The sequence below is a fragment of the Panulirus ornatus genome, chromosome 57 (genome assembly GCF_036320965.1).
Source record: "Panulirus ornatus isolate Po-2019 chromosome 57, ASM3632096v1, whole genome shotgun sequence".
Taxonomy (NCBI): Eukaryota; Metazoa; Arthropoda; class Malacostraca; order Decapoda; family Palinuridae; genus Panulirus; species Panulirus ornatus.
Genome location: NC_092280.1, coordinates 27,172,431 through 27,194,356, shown reverse-complemented (window position 1 = coordinate 27,194,356; position 21,926 = coordinate 27,172,431). Strand labels below are relative to the sequence as shown.

The following is a 21,926-nucleotide window of genomic DNA, read 5'->3' as shown; positions in this document are numbered from 1 at the left end:
CACACACACACACTCACACATGCACTCTCTCTCTCTCTCTCTCTCTCTCTCTCTCTCTCTCTCTCTCTCTCTCTCTCTCTCTCTCAGACTCCTCCGTAAGGATGCAGACAATGCCCACTTGATAAAGCTCTAGCCCCTCCATCTCTGGGTCTCTTGTTGGAAAGACCCTCCCCCCCTCCCTGGAAAGACCCTTCCCCCCTCCCCTTCCCTTCCCCCTACCCCCTTTTGGCAGGAAGACCCTCGAACGCCGCCGCAGCAGAAGACAAGAGACCTCACACAGGACCAACTTGACGTAAACCACGGAGTCTTTAGTCCCTTATAGAGATTGTGCCGGACTTAACTCACGCCTCCTAAAAGTATTAAAATAAAAAGGCGAAACCGCACCATACGATGAGGGAAAGGAAGGGGGGGGAAGAAGAAGAAAAAAAAAATTCAGCTATAACGTCGAAAATCTGGCCATTAACGCCTTCCTCCAAGGCCTTAGGGACTAGGAGCAAATGATGCCTGTGAGAAAAGAGGCATCATAGAGATTTCCCCTTTACCCCCGTCGCCCCCCCCCCTCACCCTCCCTCCATTTTCTTTTTAGAGGGATAGACAGTATACAGGAATAGCTTAGCTAATTGCCCTTACGGGTGGATGGTGGAGGCTAATGCCCTTCAGTCTTCGGCTTAAATGCCCTTCGGAGTATGCGGGTAAATAGTGGGTTATGTGGCCATTAAAGCCTTTGGATAAATTCAAGGTAAATATTACTCGAGTCTTTTGAGATTAAATGGCCTCCGGAGGCTTCAGATAGATAGTGGAAAACTGCCCCGTTTGGACCTTTAGGTTAAATGTTCTTTCAGGTCTTCGGATGGACAGCGGCTAGATGCAACCTAAGTCCTTGGGTGGAGAGTGGATAAATGACCCCTTTTTTGAGGAGGTCTTCGAACTCACTGGCCTTTGGGAGGCCTTCGAATTCACAAGCCTTTGGTGGGGGTCTTCGAATTCACTGGCCTTTTGGGAGAGGTCTTTGAATTCACTAGCCTTTAGTGGGAGTCTTCGAATCCATTAGCCTTTGGGGGTCTTCGAATTCACTAGCCTTTGTGGAGGAGTCTTGGGATTCACTATCCTTTGGTGGGAGTCTTCGAATCCATTAGCCTTTGGAGGTCTTCGAATTCACTAGCCTTTGTGGAGGAGTCTTTGAATTCACTATCCTTTGGTGGGAGTCTTCGAGTCCATTAGCCTTTGAGGGTCTTCGAATTCACTAGCCTTTGTGGAGGAGTCTTGGAATTCACTAGCCTTTGGTGGGAGTCTTCGAGTCCAATAGCCTTTGGGGGGGTCTTCGAGCGAACAAGGCGTAAACAGACTTCATGGTCATCGGATACCGATAACTTACAACCCCTTGTGGGGCACGTGTGTGACCTGAAGGTGTAAGACGAACTCAAGAGGTTTAAGAGGAAGTGGACCTAGACCCGGACCAGTGAGTGTGGGAACCTCTTTCGAAGCCCCTGAAACAGGTGTGGGAGCTTTACGTTCGAGGCCCCTGAAACAGGTGTGGGAGCCATACGTTCGAGGCCCATGAAACAAAGGTGTACATACATCAGTCACTTGTCCACAGCTCTCCACGCGCCCCCCGGCAGCACGGCAACCCAGACACGCATGAAATTTGCAAGTGATCAAGACAGAAGGATATGTAGCCACCTATCCACCAGCAACGTAGGGAGAGATTGAGGGGGAAGAGAGAGAGAGAGAGAGAGAGAGAGAGAGAGAGAGAGAGAGAGAGAGAGAGAGAGAGAGAGAGAGAGAGAGAGAGAGAGGACAACTCTCGTCCGTCTTATCCACCAGCTTTGTGGGTGGATAGGATAGAATTATCCAACGTCTCCTTCTCTCTCTCTCTCTCTCTCTCTCTCTCTCTCTCTCTCTCTCTCTCTCTCTCTCTCTCTCTCTCTCTCTCCCTCCCTCCAGCTTCCCAGCCTTTCGCCCAGGGTTAGCCCGCCATTAAAAAAAAAAAAAAAAAGTCGAAAATATGAAATTTCACTAATTACCCAAAACTTGTCTTAAAGAAACCCAGAGCCATCAAGTTGATTTTAATGTCCACTCAAGCAGACGTTTATACCAAGTCATAACTAAACCGGGGAATTTTACGGTTTCTCGAAAAGACTTTTATCTCTATTTTTTTCCCCCCAATTTACTAAAATTAATTTACATTCACGAAACACTGCACCATCGCATCCTGGTCTGGTCCTGATCCCAGAAAACATACCAGATGTGCTGGTAACAGCGCATGAGGCGAGGAAGCCAGACCTTAGATGATTCCAAATTGTTACCCTTAAGTTTCGTTGGGTATTATCCTTATTTCCAACCCATCCCTCCCCAACCTCCCCACCTTCCATCACTACTAATATCCTTCTTGGTCAGTCTACGGGCTACAGAAATATGTTTCACGAATAAAGTCTGTTGATTTAGGTGAAATGCATTTGCTAAATGGTTCACCATTAGCCCAATGACGGAAACTCGTAGGAAAACATCCATTAGATCACTCGAGTACACATGAACCATTATGTACACATATACTATTATATCTCCATTAGAAACAGCCATCCCCATTCGAACACACCTTCAGGTCTCCCTACAACCAGCCTCTCTCTCATTCGAACACACCTTCAGGTCTCTCTACAACCAGCCTCTCTCTCTTATCCTACCCTTCCTCAACTGGTACACCCTAGACCCACTGTCATTCCCTGTACAAAGACTCAGAGGAGATCATCCCTCAGCTCGTCTTGCAGATCGAGAGTCCGTCAAGGCTAGGGAATACGCCAACGATAGAAGGACCCCTCGTCTTTTTCCCTTCATCTGACGCTCTGGTCTCGTAAAAAAGATCGCTCGGTATGGACGATTATTTACTGCAGCACTGGTTTTATCACAGCCACCACAAAAAGAAAAAAAAAAACGTTAAGTTAAAAAGAACGTCTTTGTTTCTTTCCCAAAGGCCCTAAACACGTCCGTGGAAGGATTCGAATACTGTGTTTATAAGATTCAAGAGTATCTTGTTGCTTGGTTCCAGCATGTATACTTTTATGTATTTGATCTTAACATGATCTGAAGTTTGATTACGTCCTCCACACAAGGGCGCCCTCAACGGTGTAGCTTCAACAGCTGCATCTGATAGACTTACTCAAAAAAAAACAGACTATCTATCTTATCGTAACGATATCAGAAAGCGTACGGCCGTAAAATGCCGAAGTGAAGTACTGCTTACCAGCGAAACGGAATGAACTCATCAACCCAGACTATGGAGAGGAAATCTTCAAAAAGAAAAGAAAAAAAAAGAAGAAAGAAATATAAAAGTTCGACGACAGAAATGAAAGAAAAAAAATATTGATAGAAGAATGCCATAAACTTTGCGTAATGGACTTTCCAAAAGGAGTGCCAAATTATGCCCTTGTGTTCACTTTATCGCGAGGGGAGGGGAGATGGGGAGGAGAGGGGAGCGCAACTCAATAGAAGGCCAGACCTCACGAATGCCGCATTCATATGTTACTGGCGAGACCGGGAAACATTCTCTATTTGAGGGCCGACTCGAGAAAACGAATACATAAAAACCTGAGCGAGGGGGTCGCCCCTTTTCCTCCCTCCCTCCTTCCCCTTGATGTTCCTCTGCCACGCATCAACACATAAAATCATCAATGAACCCATAAACGGGGCATTTTGGGCCTTCAGGGGCGATGTTTATCATTATAAGCATGTCCGTATAGATCCAAAGGCCGATCTAGAAATCTACTGACGAGGCTGCATCGAAGTCCACCTCCACCAGGTGAATTAAGGAGAGTTAGAAACGCGATAACCTCCCCTCCTCCTCCTCCTCCTCTCCTCTCCTCTTCTCCTCCTCCTCCTCCTCCTCTCCTCTCTCCTCCTCCTCTCCTCCCCTCTCCTCTCCTCTCCTCTCCTCCTCCTCCTCCTCCTTCCACCCCGACGAGACGGACGTATCTCGCGTCTCGGGCCGTCTCGCGCCAAGCGGTTGGCATCATTACCCAACCGTACACAAAAACTCACCTTCTTCAGGTGAGTGTGTGAAGAAACTCGTAGACACAGCCACTGCCTACCACCGCCACCACAACCTACGACCGACACCGCTTGGGTGTCTCATCACACGGTGTGGACACGGCCGAGGTGGCTGGCTATCCTCACCAGCGGTGGCGAACACCGCCCCCGAACTGGGTCGGTGGGTGGGTGGGTGGGTGGCAGTAGGTGTGTTCTCTCTCTCTCTCTCTCTCTCTCTCTCTCTCTCTCTCTCTCTCTCTCTCTCTCTCTCTCTCTCTCTCTCTCCCCTCCGACCTCCTTTACTGCACTTGTACTTCTTCGTGTTCTCATCATTTTCGCAAAAAAAAAAGGGAAAAGAATAAAAAAAAAAAAAAAGTCTTTCCGGACACACTTCGCGGCGCCTAAGAATACCCAAACCCCCTTCCCTTTCCCCATTCCCTCCTTCCCCACCTTCCCCCTTCCCCTTCCCCCTCCCCCACAACAAGAGAGTACTGGAGTAGCGCCACTTAGCAGCTGAACTCCGGGGGAAGATTTGGCCTAGAACTCTTCCGTGGAAACGTAGACTCCACCACTTTCATTTCACCGTCATCCCCCTCCTCTTCCAAACCCCAAAGTTGAGAGACTTTACGAGTGGTGTCCCGTGACAGCACAACGGCACTGGCGGGAATGAATTTACGAGTGCCCAAGCCAAGGACAGAGCAACCTCCCCGGACGCGACGCACCAAGAATGTCGTGTCTCCCTCAATCACCCCACCTGTCGCTAACTCGTCCGAAAGCTTGACTGGCCAGGCCTCGCCCGGGTCATTTGTGGGGGCCCCTTGTCCGATTCTCCTACGCCCGAGTCAAGGTGTGTGTGTGTGTGTGTGTGTGTGTGTGTGTGTGTGTGTGTGTGTGTGTGTGTGTGTGTGTGTGTGTGTGTGTTTGTGTGTACGGATGATATTCATGGCTTCGAGATAGCCCTGTTTAACGGACGGAAGGAATGGGAGAGGAAAAGATATATTCATTCAGCGACCCATTATCATTACTGACTTCCCCGTGTTTCGCTCAGGAGCGAACTTTTCGCCATATCAAAGTGTCGTCAGCGAGAGAGAGAGAGAGAGAGAGAATTGGCGCACTTATCATATGACCTACCAGAGAGAGAGAGAGAGAGAGAGAGAGAGAGAGAGAGAGAGAGAGAGAGAGAGAGAGATTCCTCGCTTAACTTACTCGCTGAACAAGTTGCAGTCTGACTTTATAAGTCTTGGACAAACATTTAGAAGCGTCGAGGAAGTGGTGTGTGTGTGTGTGTGTGTGTGTGTGTGTGTGTGTGTGTGTGTGAGGAGGTCCACCACTCCCCTGCTGGTGGCGTCGTCAACTTCCATGATTTAGAGTCATGATCGCTGACCAGGCCGTCATTATGATGATTAACCATACACCCTCCACACGGGGCTGTCTACCTTCCCCCTCCCTCACCCCTTTGCTGATTGAGGGAGCGGCTCCCGTGGCTATCCGATCCTCCCTTGGGCTCTCTACCGGCAGCTAATACCGCCCTCTTACGTTTACAGATAGGTCGGTGATGACGGCTTGGAGGGAGAGGGAGGTAAGGGAGTGAGGAGGAGGAGGAGGAGGAGGAGGAGGAGGAGGTCGTCTCTCTCTCTCTCTCTCTCTCTCTCTCTCTCTCTCTCTCTCTCTCTCTCTCTCTCTCTCTCTCTCCCTCCTTCTGCCACTACTGCTTCCTGGGCATGACGGGTTGGGTCAGCGGACGGCCTGGGGCGCCACACAGCGGACCAGGTCAACCGTCCACTGAAGACCGGCAGAGATAGACTGGGGGGGAGGGGGGACGACGGGGTCTCTCTCTCTCTCTCTCTCTCTCTCTCTCTCTCTCTCTCTCTCTCTCTCTCTCTCTCTCTCTCTCTCTCTATGAGAGGAGGGAGGAAATCTCTTGAGGAGGAGGAGGTGGGGGTGTGGTCCTTGCTGCCTCTTCCTCCGCCACAGTCTGGGCGGAAGACGGATTAAGGCAGGTTCTGGAGAAGGCCAAGAAGGTCCCACGTCGTCGTCGTCGTCGGAGGAGGAGGAGGAGGAGGACGTTCGTCGGCGAGCGTGAGGCAGGCGTGACGGTCTTGGCCGTCGCCCAGCGGGGACTCACGGACGTAACATGCCTTTGTCTCAGCCACGCATCCATCAGTCCCGGGACACAGTTTCATTTATAAGCGTCGCCGCCGTGCAACGCGGATATATCGCACGGACGCTGCAGATACTGACGAGCGATAATAGCGCAGCCGCCGCCTAACACAGACAGCTCCACCGCTGAGAAATGGCAGGAGCAACACGACAATCTCCGCCATCTTTTCTGAGGCTCATTCCTCATGTGCCATTCCACCACCCCCTCCCCGTCTCCGTCGAACGCTATCACTGCACATCTTGTCACCCCTCATAAAACAATAGGTCACCCGAAAATATCGCTCGATAATTACTGGAAGAATGAATATCTTTTACTCCCGTTTTTAAGGGATCCGGAGAGGGAGAAGGTAGGGGAGGAGGTGGGGGGAGATGGAAAAGAGAGAGAGGGAGAGAGAGAGAAATCCGGACTAGTGAATGGACGGGGAGGAAAGAAAGAGTAGGACTCTTTCCACCCCTCCCATCACGAGCGTCTCCTCCCCATCTACTGTCCAGCGGAGCCTGATGGGGTGTGCTGGGGGAGGGAAGGGACGGCTTGAAGAGCAGCAATGTGGGGATGAAATATAGCGCCATTATGAGGTCTTGGGGAGATCTTTATCTGCCTCAGAGTCTTGTCTCGCTGGGCCGTCCTGATGCAACACCAGACTGTGATATATTAGCCGAGCGCCCCGGCCCAGAGGCCCACCTTCAAAACTTCACAAAACGGAGAAGGAGGTGGAGGTGGAGGAGGAGGAGGAGGAGCAGCAGCAGCAGCAGGTCACGGAGGGAGGGGGTCCGCCAGAACCAACAGGCCCACAGATGTGACGCTGTAATTCGGCCGCGGACGTTACTGGCCGCATTTGTTGACCTTTATGGCCCCATGTCCCAGCACGGCTGATATACGTAGCTGATATCCGTTCCATTACACCTGTCGCAGCGGCGACGGCGACGGCACTGCGACGCCCGCCGCCCGTCGTCGTCAACGCCTCCATCAGCCATCCGGCTAAGTCGCTCGCTGCCAAGAAGGAAACGAACGTGAGGGACCAATCTGGGTTGTGTATATACACAGACGTGAGACATAATGACCACAGTGGTCCGGCTCGTCTAGATCACCGGGACACTACTGGATCTCCGCTCGTCGTCGTCGCCACCTCCTCCTCCTCCTCCTCCCGTCATCACGTACCATCTATCAGCAGTCACCACACCACAGCGGTCACCACACCACAGCGGTCATCATCACAAGTCCGCGCCACGGAAAGTGGCTCGTCCTCCGTCCTCCTCCTCCTCCCCACCACCGCCGCCGACGCCGCCACAAGAGCCCACAGGAAACCGCAATTCTGATTCATTTACAGAAACCGGACAACTTTTGCTTGTGTTTTCTCACAGTGGTGGGAGCTTTCGTTCCGCCTCATCTGAAGTTATTCCTCTTCTCTTTTTTTTCATATATCAATTACGACGACCAATTACCACACTATCAATCTATGACCACGGCTGCTGAGACCATCCTGTGCACCAGTTACGACCAAGGGTTGCGACAAGTGCCCTCTTTTGTCATGGTCGCTGTCACCATGTCCCTTGTCATTTACGACCATCACTACGGCCACCACCACACTCTTTATAAACCACGTGCACGACATGCGATACGTCCTGCACTCGACCCCTTACCATCTACGGACGCTACCACGCCTTGATGGACAAGGTGGGCAGACCTAAAGAGTTCCCTCCTGAGGGAGGGCTGTTGTCTAACTACGACAGAAGCTGACCACACCTGAGAGCCAGCCCAGCTGGTACCTGAGATCACCCACACCTCCAGCTAGCCACATGCTGCTGACCCATACCTCAAAACTAACCACCATTCCCTGCTGACACCGAGACGCATCCACGACTTTAATTAAGTACACCAACGGCTGACCACACCAGGACCTGGTACTACCAGAGACTTGAGGGGAGTGGGTGGCCATACCTTCTGTTGGCCACACCTGAGGTTTGGCCGCACCTGGGAAGGGCCAGGAGCAGGGGAGGGACCCACCTTCTCGCCGGACAGGAAACAGTGATAATATCATCGTAATATTGCCCTGTCACTCTCCATGATTCCGGCCACGAAAGTCATTTCGATATAAATACGTCTGTTGTTCCTAACGTATATTTAAATGAAAACATCAATAAGTGTCTCTGGCTGTTCCCACTGTGTAATTACTAACACCGCTCCTCCCTCCTGCTGTTTTGGCGCCCCCCTCCTCCTCCTCCTCCTCCTCCTCCTCCTCTCATTCTGCTGACTTGACTAACGCCGCTGCTAATACTACTACTGATGGTGCTGCTGCTGCTCCTGCTGCAGCTGCATGTGTTGTTGCTTGCAGCTGTTTGTGTTCCTGCTACTCCTACGACCGCCTTGTAAGCACCTCATCCAACACTAACAGGATCTACTGACGAAGGAGGAGGAAGAGCAATAGCCACATTCCCTCAGCCACTACCCAAACACCAATCCTTGCACATAACCTCTCCTTCCTTCTCCTCCCCTGTCACTGTTCCTCCTGCCATCTCCTCCTGGCCCCCACCTCCTCCCTCACCAACGTCTCAGGGTCATACAAGATCTCGTCAGCCATTCGCCACGCGGAAAATAATGTGCCTGTCAACGTTTGATATGACCACGTCTGGGCAAGTTAGCATTTGGGGGGATGGCCTCCCATATGGTGTCTCTGTCAACTAGTGACGCCGAAGGATGGCGCCCCTCTCCTGTAGGTGGGTCAGAGGTCAGTCACTCGTACAAGACAGGTAAGAAGTGAAGTCTTGGGCGTGATATGTGTGCGTGTGCGTGTGTGTGTGTGTGTGTGTGTGTGTGTGTGTGTGTGGGAGGGGGAGAGGAGGATGAAGAGGAGGAGGAGAGTGGTAGGAGACCCCCGCTGAAGGGCAAGTGGGTTGCTGTGGGGGTATGACGAGAGAATGTGGGGGGGTGTGAGGTGGATGGGATCGGATGCTGGTGGATGAAGATGCAGCAGCGTGAGGTAAGGCGGATGCTGTGGATAGAGGTAGATGAGGCGAGATGTGTAAGACGCCGGTGACTGAAGATGTCAGTGACGGGGACAAGGATATGTAGATAGGAATGGCTGGGTGATAACGATGGCCCGACGGAGTGACGTGGTAGGACAAAGGTGATTCCTTGAACATTAAGGCGGCATAAAAGGTGTGACAATTGTCATAGAGAAGTCGTTTGGGGAGTGAGACTGCAAAGAAATCGTGTCCTTTACGTCTCGTCCTACCTCAATGATACCAAGCGCCCCCATCATCATGAAGTAGTTCACGGCGGAGCAGTGAGTGACAGAGGAAACACACGCCGGCCATCTGAGTTTCCCCACCAGTGACTCGTTGGACAAAAGGCAAATCTTGCATCGAAATACAAAAGGTGCTAAAAATGACGGTGTTATCATGGGGGGGGGGGGATAAAACAAGGAGTTTTAAGAGCTCTAATGCTGAAAAAATATGGTTACCTAAATATTTATAAACCTTGGAGGAGTGGTGACGTGAAGGGCGTAGCCAAGCCATCAGTCAGAGGTAACACAAGCGTGACGGAGAACAGCATGGGAGGAGAGGAGGAGGAGGAGGAGGAGGAGAAGATGAAGAAGTTGTAGGCGAGAGGCAGGGGAAGTCTCCTGAAACACAGTGTTGCGACATTAGGCAGGGCCACGGAATTTCCTGAAGGAGGGATGCAAATGCAAGCAGGGCCACAGAGTTCCTGACGAAGGGATGCGACAGGGGCACAGAGTTCCTGGAGGAGGGATGCGACAGGGGCACAGAGTTCCTGGAGGAGGGATGCGACAGGGGCACAGAGTTCCTGAAGGAGGGATGCGACAGGGGCACAGAGTTCCTGAAGGAGGGATGCGACAAGGGCACAGAGTTCCTGAAGGAGGGATGCGACAGGGGCACAGAGTTCCTGAAGGAGGGATGCGACAGGGGCACAGAGTTCCTGAAAGAGGGATGCGACAAGGGCACAGAGTTCCTGGAGGAGTGATGCGACAGGGGCACTGAGTTCCTGAAGGAGGGATGCGACAGGGGCACAGAGTTCCTGAAGGAGGGATGCGACAGTAGGCTTCCAGAAGCATCACTAACAGAGGCCCATCATCATCCACTACCAAGACGAACTAGGTCGTCGAAGAAGAAAAGTTCACCACATGAAGGGAAAGGAAGCTTACTTGCGTGAGGTCGCAAAAGAACCACTCGAACCAACTTCTCACAGTAGATGAGGAGAAGGAGGAGGAGAAGGAAAGGACATAGCATCACTAGGCCATAAGGGACGCAAGCAAGTAGACCATGGGCGTGGGCTATAGGCAGGGGGACCACGGACGGAACACCGGGCGTGGACAATAGGCAGGGGGACCACAGACGGAGGAGCACCAGGCGTGGGCTGGAGGAGCATGACGCATGGTACGCGGGAGCTTCCTGACAACACGGCATTAAGACAATACACCTCCCACCGACCCCCGTCCGGCGCTATATCAGACAGCCTGACAGGTAATCCCCCTTACCCCGTACCACCATCCCAGCCCAGGTACCTCACCTAGACCTTACATAACGTCAGGAGCGACAGCATTAGGAGGAAAAGCTACATTACAGGAGGGAAGGCGGAGGGGGTGTGTAGGAATATTGGGAGCTCTCTTTGTAAAATCCATTTTTTTTTCTCTCTCTCATCGAAGAAATAAAAGACAACGGCTGGTCTGTCTCGACAAATGTTTCTTGTCTTTTTTTCACATCTCCCGGAATTAGTCTCTCCTGTATTACCACGGCACAGATCCCTGTGCCACATCATTATCGCCTCGGTCATCATCCCCGTCACATCATTATCCCACGACAGCATGCAGCACTCCGTCACTGGACGTCACTTTCACCTTCTCATGATCGCCACTTAAGAGCCGCTCCACCACCACGCCTTACCTCGTCTCCCTCGCGCCCTTCCCTTTGACCTTTTGGTGCCCATCACCGGTCATAAGCTACGGGCGTTACGACAGATTTCACCTCAAGACATACGTTACGCCATCTAAGGTAGCCTCGCCACTTCCCCCACACGTTACTTTAAAGTTTAATTCACCTCCTAAGAAACGTCTGAACCCACAGTCACTCAAACTCAAGCCACAGTAACTCTAGCTTTGTCCCGCGAAGCTCCGACGCCACGGCATAGTAATCACCTCCATCAACACGGCTGTGCAGCACCACCACCTCCACCTCGTCCACCTCCACTACGTCCTACTCCTCCTCCTCCTCCTCCACTTCCACCTCCTCCTCCTCCGCCGTGGCAGTAATCAGCCAGCCACACAGCAACACAGCACCGGCGGTATACAAGAGCAGTGCGTCCATCACCTCCCACTGTCCAGTGTTCCATCATGCTGCTCCGCCTTCTCTTCTTCCAGAGGCCGTCTCCAGTTGCGTATCCCGGCCGCCCTCTGCCCGGGTCAGGCGGACCTGAAAGGAACTTAATTTTCCCAGGTCCTTGTTGGTTCAAATCTATGACCTGGTGTTTTGTATACTATTATATCTCGGAGACTAAATGTTCTAGTCGTCTATCGAGAAAAAGGGGGTAGGAAAATATCTCTCTCCCTTAAAACGCGCTTTCAGAGAATTAAAAAGAGACGAGCATCAAGAATTTGTAGGGATTCCCCGTCTAATTACCCACGAGCAGACCCTGATCCCAGACCTGATTGGAGGGGACAATATGGCGGGAAAGATTACACATCATCGTGTCTCCTTTTATCCGTCCTCATGCCGCTCTATGCATCACACAGTGTCAGGGGGGCAAGCTCGACAGAGCGGCCATCACCCAGGACCCCCTATGAATCCTGCTCTCCCCACCTCCCGCCTCACACACACACACGCACACCCACCTCCCTACCATCGCCACACACACACACACACACCAGCAGCGGTGACCCTGGGCAATTGCTGTGGTGTTGTCCCCCACTCTCATACCCAGTCATACTGGTGATTCATACACGGTCGCCTTGCTTTATCAGACTCTTGGTGCACACGTCCACTCCTCCCAGCTGTGTGTGGCTCTCTTCTTAGTGAGTCTCTCTCTCTCTCTCTCTCTCTCTCTCTCTCTCTCTCTCTCTCTCTCTCTCTCTCTCTCTCTCTCTCTCTCTCCCTTTTTCCATTACCTTGCGCTGCTTATGTGATCTTTCACGATAAGGCGGGGAGGTTATAGCCCAAATGGAAGAAGAGGAGGAGGAGGAAGAGGAAGAAGAGGGAGGGAAAAAGAAAGAAGTGAGAAGCCAAAAAAAGGGGGGGACTTACCTACTCAGGCAGACATTCCCCCCTTTTTCTCCTCCCACTTCTTCACTCCTCCTCCTCCTCCTCCACCTCCTCTTCCTCCACTCAGCTCTAACCTCCCTGCTTGATTATATACTTTTTTTATTCTTTTTTTGGAAAAAAAAGCAATTGTCACCAACTTTGTGAATATACAAAAGTTAGAAGGTGTCATCTACTCCCTTCCCGAAGAGACAATTCATCATGTGGCGCCAGCGTTGCCAACAAGAACAGTTCGACACGAGACCTGTTGGTCGGCAAAGCGCTGAGCCAGCCTAGGAGATGGAGTTAGCGAGAGGTCCATCCGCCCAGCCCTGAGACGAGACGACAACCCCTCCCCCCTCACTTTGGATTCGCTCTCAGATAAGCGTGACCCGGTGCGGTGTAGAATACAAAGGCTTAAGCTGTCTCTGGAACGGATCAAGCTGCGCAGCTTTTTCTTTTTTTTTTTTGCGTGTGATGATGATTAAACTGATGAGGACGATGTATGAGCGGCATCTCACGATGTCCGATGTGACTGGTGTACAATGAGACAGCTGATTCTTGCAACATGGGGTGTTCCCCGTTCCCCCCCATCCACCCAGCTCTTGCCCTCTCTCTCTCTCTCTATCTCTCTCTCTCTCTCCTCCTTCCCTCCGCCGGACCCCAGTTACACAGGGGTATCCCCCGAGGTCCTACAGCTCTTGCCACCTCTCCTCTCCTCCCCCCAACACCTCCTTCCAGTAATCCGCGTCAGGTCCGGACATTTGGCATCAGCTTTTCCTTATGTGGGAGGAGGAGAGGAGAGGCGCTGCACTCTTGGGTCATCCTTCTTGCGTCTCCCTACCTCCATGCAACGGCAAATGCACATGTCGCGATCTCCTCTTGGCTGACCCTTTGCCCATCAATCCTCGTTCTCAAAATCCGGATCAGAAAAAAAGGAAGATAACAGATATATGACGGTAGTCTTATTTCACAACGAAGCTCTTAAGAGTTTACTGCCTCAAACGAAGAGGCAAAACATATTCTTCTTCTAACTCGACTTCAAAGACCTCCCACAATAAAGTCATTAGGGATCGCAGTCGTAAATAAAGATTTCTCCCAAGCTCTTGTTTCTCAAACTCACAAGTATAATATTTCCTTCACCTTCGACACGCACCTCCAGAAGGAAAAGTAGAAGGTGCAAAGTCAGTAATAAGATAAATCCAGAAAGAGTACAGACGCCTGAAGTGTAGGAATGATGAAGGAGGCGTCCAGACACCTCAGTGACGAACAGGAAGAACCAGTCGACTGAGTTATGGCCACAGTAACTTGTGGCCACAGTAACTTGTGGCCACAGTAACATGTGACCACAGTAACTTGTGTGGTCACAGTAACATGTGACCACAGTAACTTGTGGCCACTGTAACTTGTAACCACAGTAACATATGACCACAGTAACATGTGACCACAGGAACTCATGGCCACTGTACCTTCGACAGTACACCAGCCAGGCAACTTCTCGCTTTCAGAATCTTCCAATGACCATCAAAGACACTAAACCCCTGGGTTCGATCACCGGCGCGGGCAGACTACTACTGGAACTTCAAGCAAATGATCCGTACAACCGTGCTCAGAAGATCGTACCATCATGCTCAGAAGATCGTACCGTCGTGCTCAGAAGATCGTACCGTCGTGCTCAGAAGATCGTACCGTCGTGCTCTGAAAATCGCACCTTCGTGCTCAAAGGTCGTACCTTCGTGTTCAAAGGGTCGTAACTTCGTGTTCAAAAAGTCGTACCTTCGTGTTCAAAGGGTCGTACCTTCGTGTTCAAAAAGTCGTACCTTCGTGTTCAAAGGGTCGTACAGTCGTGTTCAAAAGGTCGTACAGTCGTGTTCAAAAGGTCGTACTTTCGTGTTCAAAGGGTCGTATAGTCGTGTTCAAAGGGTCGTATAGTCGTGTTCAAAAGGTCGTACCTTCGTGTTCAAAGGGTCGTATGGTCGTGTTCAAAGGGTCGTACAGTCGTGTTCAAAGGGTCGTTCCTTCGTGCTCCGGGGATTACACAAGCGAGAAAAGTCATTCCACCTCGTGGTCCCTCTTCTTCTGACGCAAAACAAGGGACGACCCAAAACCGGTTGCTAGTAGGGGCTTAACCTCTGACCTAACACTGTAATTCAATTAGTGATGCACCCCCCTCCCTCCCTCCCCCCAATCCTCTCAACACTCACACGACGGCTGAGGAACACGCAACACCAACCAAGCAACACACCTAGCGCCTTCAGTGTGTTTCTTGACCCCCACCTCCCTTTTTTGCTTTGAGCCGGACGATTACGACGATCCTTGAACACGGCCGACCAATCCAACGATAAATGACCGGTAAAAATCATATATCAGCACATCTCACACTCACGTTAACTTCATAAACACAAAAATAAAGAATAATAGCTGATTGGATGGATCTGCCCTCAAAGGGAATCACCGAATCCAATCGTTGAAGGAATGTGAATCAATAACCAACGAATGGGAGGTGATTGGGAGGCGTCCAGTCAACGGCGTAACGGCGTAGCTATCAACGCAAACAGAACGCCCTCTACCATGGGCACCACTCCCTCCCTCCTCCCTCCTCCCTCCCTCTCCGAACCACAGCATCTAAACAAAAGCGGTTCTCCCACTGCACAAGAAGAACACCACTGGCCCAACGTTCACACTGCAGCACCTGGTTCATAGTCCCGTTCTCCTGCAGAAGTAGGATGGACCAGTTCCTCCCACCAAGATAGACACCAGAACGAAGCGGCGTTCTTCTACTGCAACGAACAGCGCGCCCCTCCGCATCATCATCTATCTCCACACCCCCTTGAGCTTTCATACCCAACGGTGCTCTTCTGCCGTGCCAAGGCACTGGTTCGAACCCACCCCCTTGAACAACGGCGTGTCTTCTACTCCTCAACCAGAGTACACTGGTCTGGTTCCTCAGCCCAACGGTTCCTCCAGTAATAAACTCCAAGATATGATCTTCCTGACAGATATATACAGTTTTTTTCCCACTTACAGCGGCCGCAATATGTCTTGCGAGTTGATTTACTGAGATCCGAAACCTGCATTACAAATACATGCAACGCCAAGTCACCACCTCGCCGTCCCGCCTCAGTTGATCGTGTCATCTGTCTTGCAAAGGACAGACCATAAAGCTGTTTGTCTACGCCGTTTATTGGGAAACCAAGCCCGCGACGCCAGCCCACGAGGCAAATGATGATACTACGAGAAAGCTTAAGGAAAGATGAGTTAGGTCACCATTCTCGGGTCCTGGACGTCTAGGAAATTAAGGAATGATTCAGGTCCTCATCTAGAACGAAGCACCTCTCTCCTCTTCATTATCACTCCTTCAGGGAGACCAGAAGGTGAGACGATGACGTAGAGAGAGAGAGAAAAGAAGAAAAAAAAAAAAGTTGAATGAACAGTGTTTGGCGAAAGGCAAGTTCGCAACGCTACGACTGGCAAATCTATGGTGCCAGGGGTCCTTCTTGACGTTTACGACATATAAACAATGACATATAAATCAGGGAGTGAGGATGGAATCCTTAAATCATTCAACGAGGGAGACGTGGGTGGTGGGGGGGGGGGGGGGGGTAGGAGTCGGGGAGGTGGGTTGGGTGGGGAGGGAGAGGAGGGAGTGTGGAGGGAGACGTGGGTGGAGGGGGGGGGGGTTGGAGGAGGTAAAGGGTGTGTAAAGAGAGAGAGAGAGAGAGAGAGAGAGAGAGAGAGAGAGAGAGAGAGAGAGAGAGAGAGAGAGAGAGAGAGAGAGAGAGAGATGGGATTACTCTTTCGACTGACTCTGTATTATTCCATCTGAGGTCATAAAAAAAAAACAAAGGTGGGTGTGATGTGTGAGGGGGGGGTGTGAGAGAGGGGGGGAGTGTGTGAGAGGGGGGGGGTGTGGGGAGGAGGGAGGAGTCAAATTTATGACCTTTATTTATTTTGTTTATCACTCCTGTGAATAATTAGGCGCCGTCATAACTCACGTCTCGTCAGCTGTGAGCTGGCTGGAGCTTTGTTGTCTCCGACACACACACACACACACACACACACACACACACACACAACACACACACACACACCAACCGTCTCGTTCTTCAGTCTCTCTTCTCACTCACATCTCACATCTGCTTCGTCATATCGTCCGTCATCTCGCCCTTAATTCCTCATCTGACCCATGAAGACTCATCTCCCTCATCTTTATCGTCCATCTCGTCCTTTTGTCTCACTCACACTCACTCATCTGTCTCATATCATTATATCGTCCATGGTCGCCTCCTGCTTGTTACTGGGTTCATTCTCTTCTCCTTCTTCTTTCTTTCTTTCTTCTTCTTCTTCTTCTTCTTCTTCTTCTTCTACTTATTCTCCTTTTACCTCCCTCCTCCCCCGACGCCACTTCCTTCACGTGTTGTGTTTATAAATCATGATACATTATCGCCCCCCCACCACACTTTCTGATCTCTCTCTCTCTCTCTCTCTCTCTCTCTCTCTCTCTCTCTCTCTCTCTCTCTCTCTCTCTCTCTCTCTCTCCTGCTAGGCTGATCCGTCTGTGGTTAAGGACGCACCCAGACCAGCCCTAAGGGGGGCGGGGGGGTGATGTGGATGTCTCTCTCTCTCTCTCTCTCTCTCTCTCTCTCTCTCTCTCTCTCTCTCTCTCTCTCACCCCTTCCCTCCACACCCCTCCTCCCCTCTCCATCACACAGGACACCCTTCCCTCCTCCTCCTCCTCCCCCACCCCTACTGTGACCCATGCAACACCGCCCTCTACTACTACTATTACTACTACCACCCCCCCCCATACCCCCCTTGACGTATCTTGGTTTATTACCGTTGAGTTTAATAATATATCCCAGACTGTCGTTCTCCCCGTCTCCTCCTCGCCCCCTCCCCAGAGCTTCTTGCCTTATCTAACATCGCAATTCAGGTCCTTCCCTCGGTATCTGGGGTTTCGGTAAAATATCTATCATGAGGATTTACGATTCGCTACACTGGGTGTGAGTGACGTATGTGAGGAGTGTGACAACGACACACACACACACACACACACACACACACACACACACACACTCCCCCCTCAAAATGTGAGGGAGGGGATGAGGAGGAGGAGGAGGTACCCCAACTCTCACCCCCCCCCCCCCCCACGACGAAAATGAGTTCTATAATGCCCCGACAAGACAAAGAGATGTGGGAGGAATACCCTCGGACCGTAAATATCTCGTAGCTAAGTAGTTAGAAAAAGAAAAAAAAAAAAAGAAGGCCAGGAGAAAGAAGAGAAAGCCGACGAACAAGCGAACCAAATGAGCGAAAGAATAAGAATGAAGGAGGAGGAGGAGGAGGAGGAGGAGGAGGAGGAGGAGGAGGAGGAGAGAAGTGTCCTGACGAATGTAGATGGCAGATAAGACCCCTCGCGAGAGTTGATTACCGAGAGAAAAAGAAGATGAAGAAGATAGGCAGACACAAAGATGGGTGGCAGCGTCGGTAAGCAGTGCGAGGCGGGTCGTCAACTGCGACACCGAGGGAGGGAAGAAAATAGAGCCATACGTCTCTCTACTCGGCCCCACCTCCCTCCTGGGCGGGAGGAGGAGAAGCAGCACGACTGTACGACACCTTGGGACCAAAGCAAGGGTCCTGGAGCACAACGGTACGACCCACTGAGACTGTACGACTCTTTGAGCGCGACGTGGCGCATGACGGCAAGACCCTTGAGAGCACAAGGCCATCATAACAAAGGGTCGTCCCTTGGTGTTCCAAGGCCCTACATGGCCGTGCTCAAGGACCCTACCCTTTTGTTCATGAGCTCAAGACACCAGCTTGTTATTAATGACACCAGAATAAAATCTAATATATACGTACATATACCTCAGGTGAGAAATTAGTGGTACATACGAGAGCACTTCAGACCTCTGGTGTTTCCGTGGATGCCACTATGGTCCGAACGTCTTCAAGACAAGGAGAAGGTTGAGATGTATGTCTGACCCATCATGGCAAAAAGAAGAAGAAAAAAAAAGAGAAGAGGGGGGAGGGGTGGGTTCATTATGATTCAGACATTATCTAAACTATTTTGTGTTCAGAAAGGGAACATAAAAGGACGACACGAATCTACATGAAATGTCTGGGAGTCGTAAACATGCAAATTAGTGAAAGCCATGGACAAAAGACACCCGGCACGTCTTCCACTAATATTTCAGATTGATTTAGACTCGACATCCCTTTAGGAGGAACTTTATTGAGCCCCCTGACGGAGGAATCTTTAAAAAAGAAACACCAGCGTAGTGTGGATCATCTCTGTATTTCACAAACCTGGTGGGTAGTAAAATCATCTATATTTTGTCTCTAAGGCGCAATACCATATTTCCAGTCATTTAACAAATTGCTTCCAGTAAATACTTTACCTAATGGAAGACACACATATCTGATGATATCCCTCTCTTCTAATCATTTTTCGCTGGGTGGTGGGAAGAATCACAAAGGCAGAGGCGGGTCATCAAATAATGTAAAGCAAAGAATCAGAAGCCCGCCACGTTTCCAGGGTGTTAAGCTACTCGAGGTCCCTCATCGCCTCTCCCATTCTTTCCTCTTTCTCTGTCCTCTTTCCACGTCTTAGATCTGGCAGGCAGCTGTCCCCGCTGGTCAGTAGGACGCGCTCACACTCCCACGATTTACGTCGTGATCTTATCCTTTAGTGACACCGCCATCACCCGGACACTCCTAAGGACCTGTTGTCTTTCCAGGCCCGAGTCATCCTTCCAGACCCGTGTCTTCTTTCTAGACCAGCTCCTCTTTATAGTCCCGGGTCTTCTTTCCAGACCAAGTCATCTTTACAGACCTGTGTCTTCTTTCCAGACCAGGTTATCCATAGAGACTTATGTCTTCTTTCCAGACCAAGCCACCCTTCCAGACCCGTGTCTTCTTTCCAGACCAGGTCCTCTTTATAGTCCCGTGTCCTCTTTCCAAACCAAGTCATCTTTACAGACCTGTGTCTTCTTTCCAGACTAGGTTTTCCATAGAGACCTACGTCTTCTTTCCAGATCAAGTCATCCTTCCAAACCCGTGTCTTCTTCCCGGGCTCCTACTGCCCCAACCAGGCCATTCGTTCGTAACTACAGTTCCCATGTCTTTCACGATCTTCTCTCGTCGCTCCAGTCCATCTTCGTCAATCCAGACGTCCTCAAGACTCTTTCGTCAATCCAGATGTTAGATATCCTTTCGCAATCCCGACCTTCTTCCAGACTCAGTCGTCCCATCAGACCCCCTGTCGTCCTTTCACCTTTCGATCGTTCTTCCAGGAACCCAACATTCTTCCAGGCCCCGTCATCTTTTCAAACCCTATGTCTCCCTCAGCACCCGTTACCTATCCAGTCCCAAAATTCCTTTAGGTTTTTGCCGTTCTTCCAGATCCGTTGTAACCTCTTGAGTACCCAGTCACTTTTCTAGATTCCATCATCCTTCTAGATCCCTGCCAGCACTCTTGATTTACCTCAAGCTCATTTCCACCCTCCTGATATTCTGGAAAACATACCTGGGGACTTCACTGACAGAAGATCCAAGCCCGTCCGTCCTTCCAGACCCCTGCCAGCCTTCCAGAGCCCCATCGTCGATATTTTATACCTCTGTCGCCAGGCGGGGTCTCCTCAGTCCTTCAAGATCCCTGACGTCTCCCTAGACTCAGTAATCCTCACAGGTACCCGTCACCCTAGGTCAACACATCCTCCCCCACCCCCAAGCCCCACGTCCCTATGGAGGATGCACCAGGGCCCCCACGGTGGTCATAAATGTCCCTGGACCCCGACACCCCCAACACTCACGCGGGTGGAGGCCAGCTCGGGTATCTTCGTCTCAGATATCGTCGGACAGAACACGCAGAGGGAGGAAGAAGGAGGTTTATTAGGGGGGTTAGAAAAAGGGGGAAGAAGGAGGAGGAGGAGGAGACAGATGCTTTACGCTTGTGACTTTGACTCAGGCATCTAATTACCCTCCTCCTCCTCCTCCTCCTTCTCCACCGTGACGTCACATTTTATTTACCTTTACAGCCTTCGATCACAACTGGGACAGTGAGGGACGTGGGGACCCCGAAACTGCACAGGAAATGAATGACGAGGAGAAGACGAGGTTAAGGGGAGAGAGAGACTATGTAGAGGAGGAGGTAGGAAAGAGAGATAGAGGAGTAGAATAACTAAATGTAAAAAGTAATGTGTTTGTGATTACCATTTGTGTGTTACGAGGAAAGAGATGTAGACTCGTTCTGTTGCGTCTCTTAACCTTGTCTACATGTGCCATGTATTTACCCTTATGTACACACACACACACACACACACACACACACACACACACACACACACACACTAGCCTATGCCTAGACCCCTATTTCATCGACCAATCCCTAGGGAAGGATGAACAGCGGGGTGGATTGTGGGTGGACTCGCTGCCGAGACCAGAATACGAACCTATGTGTGTGTATGTGTGTGTGTGGAGGGGGGTTGGTTGATCCAATACCCCCCTACCCCCTCATGGGTCATACCTACTCTATTACCACACAACGTTTTCCTTAAATTTCTGTAGGTTGTCCGCATTGACCATATCCTCACTCAGTATATTCCACCCACACGCCCCCCGCCCACACACCCCCCTCTCCTAGACTATATAAAAAGCACAATTCTGAATCTAATTCTTTTCTTTTTCTAAACTATTTTCTCGCTCGTATTTCATGGTTTGTTCCCTCGTTGTCCTGTCCCTCCTACACATCTATCGAGGAACTGTTCTCTTCTAAGTCATCCATCATCTAGTACTTACTGTTCTCTTAAGTCATCCATCTACTGCTCTCTATGTCATCCATCATCTACTACTTACTGTTCTCTTCAGTCATCCATCTACTGCTCTCTTAAGTCATCCATCACCTACTACTTACTGTTCTCTTAAGTCATCCATCTACTGCTCTCTAAGTCATCCATCATCTACTTACTGTTCTCTTCAGTCATCCATCTACTGCTCTCTTAAGTCATCCATCATCTACTTACTGTTCTCTTCAGTCATCCATCTACTGCTCTCTAAGTCATCCATCATCTATTTACTGTTCTCTTAAGTCATCCATCTACTGCTCTCTAAGTCATCCATCATCTACTACTTACTGTTCTCTTCAGTCATCCATCTACTGCTCTGGAAGTCATCCATCATCTACTTACTGTTCTCTTCACTCATCCATCTACTGCTCTGGAAGTCATCCATCATCTACTTACTGTTCTCTTCAGTCATCCATCACCTACTTACTGTTCTCTTCACTCATCCATCTACTGCTCTCTGAAGTCATCCATCACCTACTTACTGTTCTCTTCACTCATCCATCGACTCGTCACAACCCCATGGAAGGGTTGTGACCCGGTCCGATCCCTCTGTTCCTATCACTGGCATACGTGATTACAACCCTATCATGATTTATCATCCCTCAGGTATACTACGCGCATGATAGTGGTGGCAGAGGCACTGGGGGGGAG

The 21,926-nt window shown here is 50.6% G+C and overlaps 1 protein-coding gene across 1 annotated transcript in view; it reads right to left on the bottom strand.

The window, feature by feature from the left end:
* The window catches only part of LOC139766347 (protein tiptop-like), a 600,829-nt gene that overhangs the window by 338,774 nt on the left and 240,129 nt on the right, over window positions 1-21,926 (bottom strand). The gene's annotated exons all lie outside the window — the stretch shown is intronic.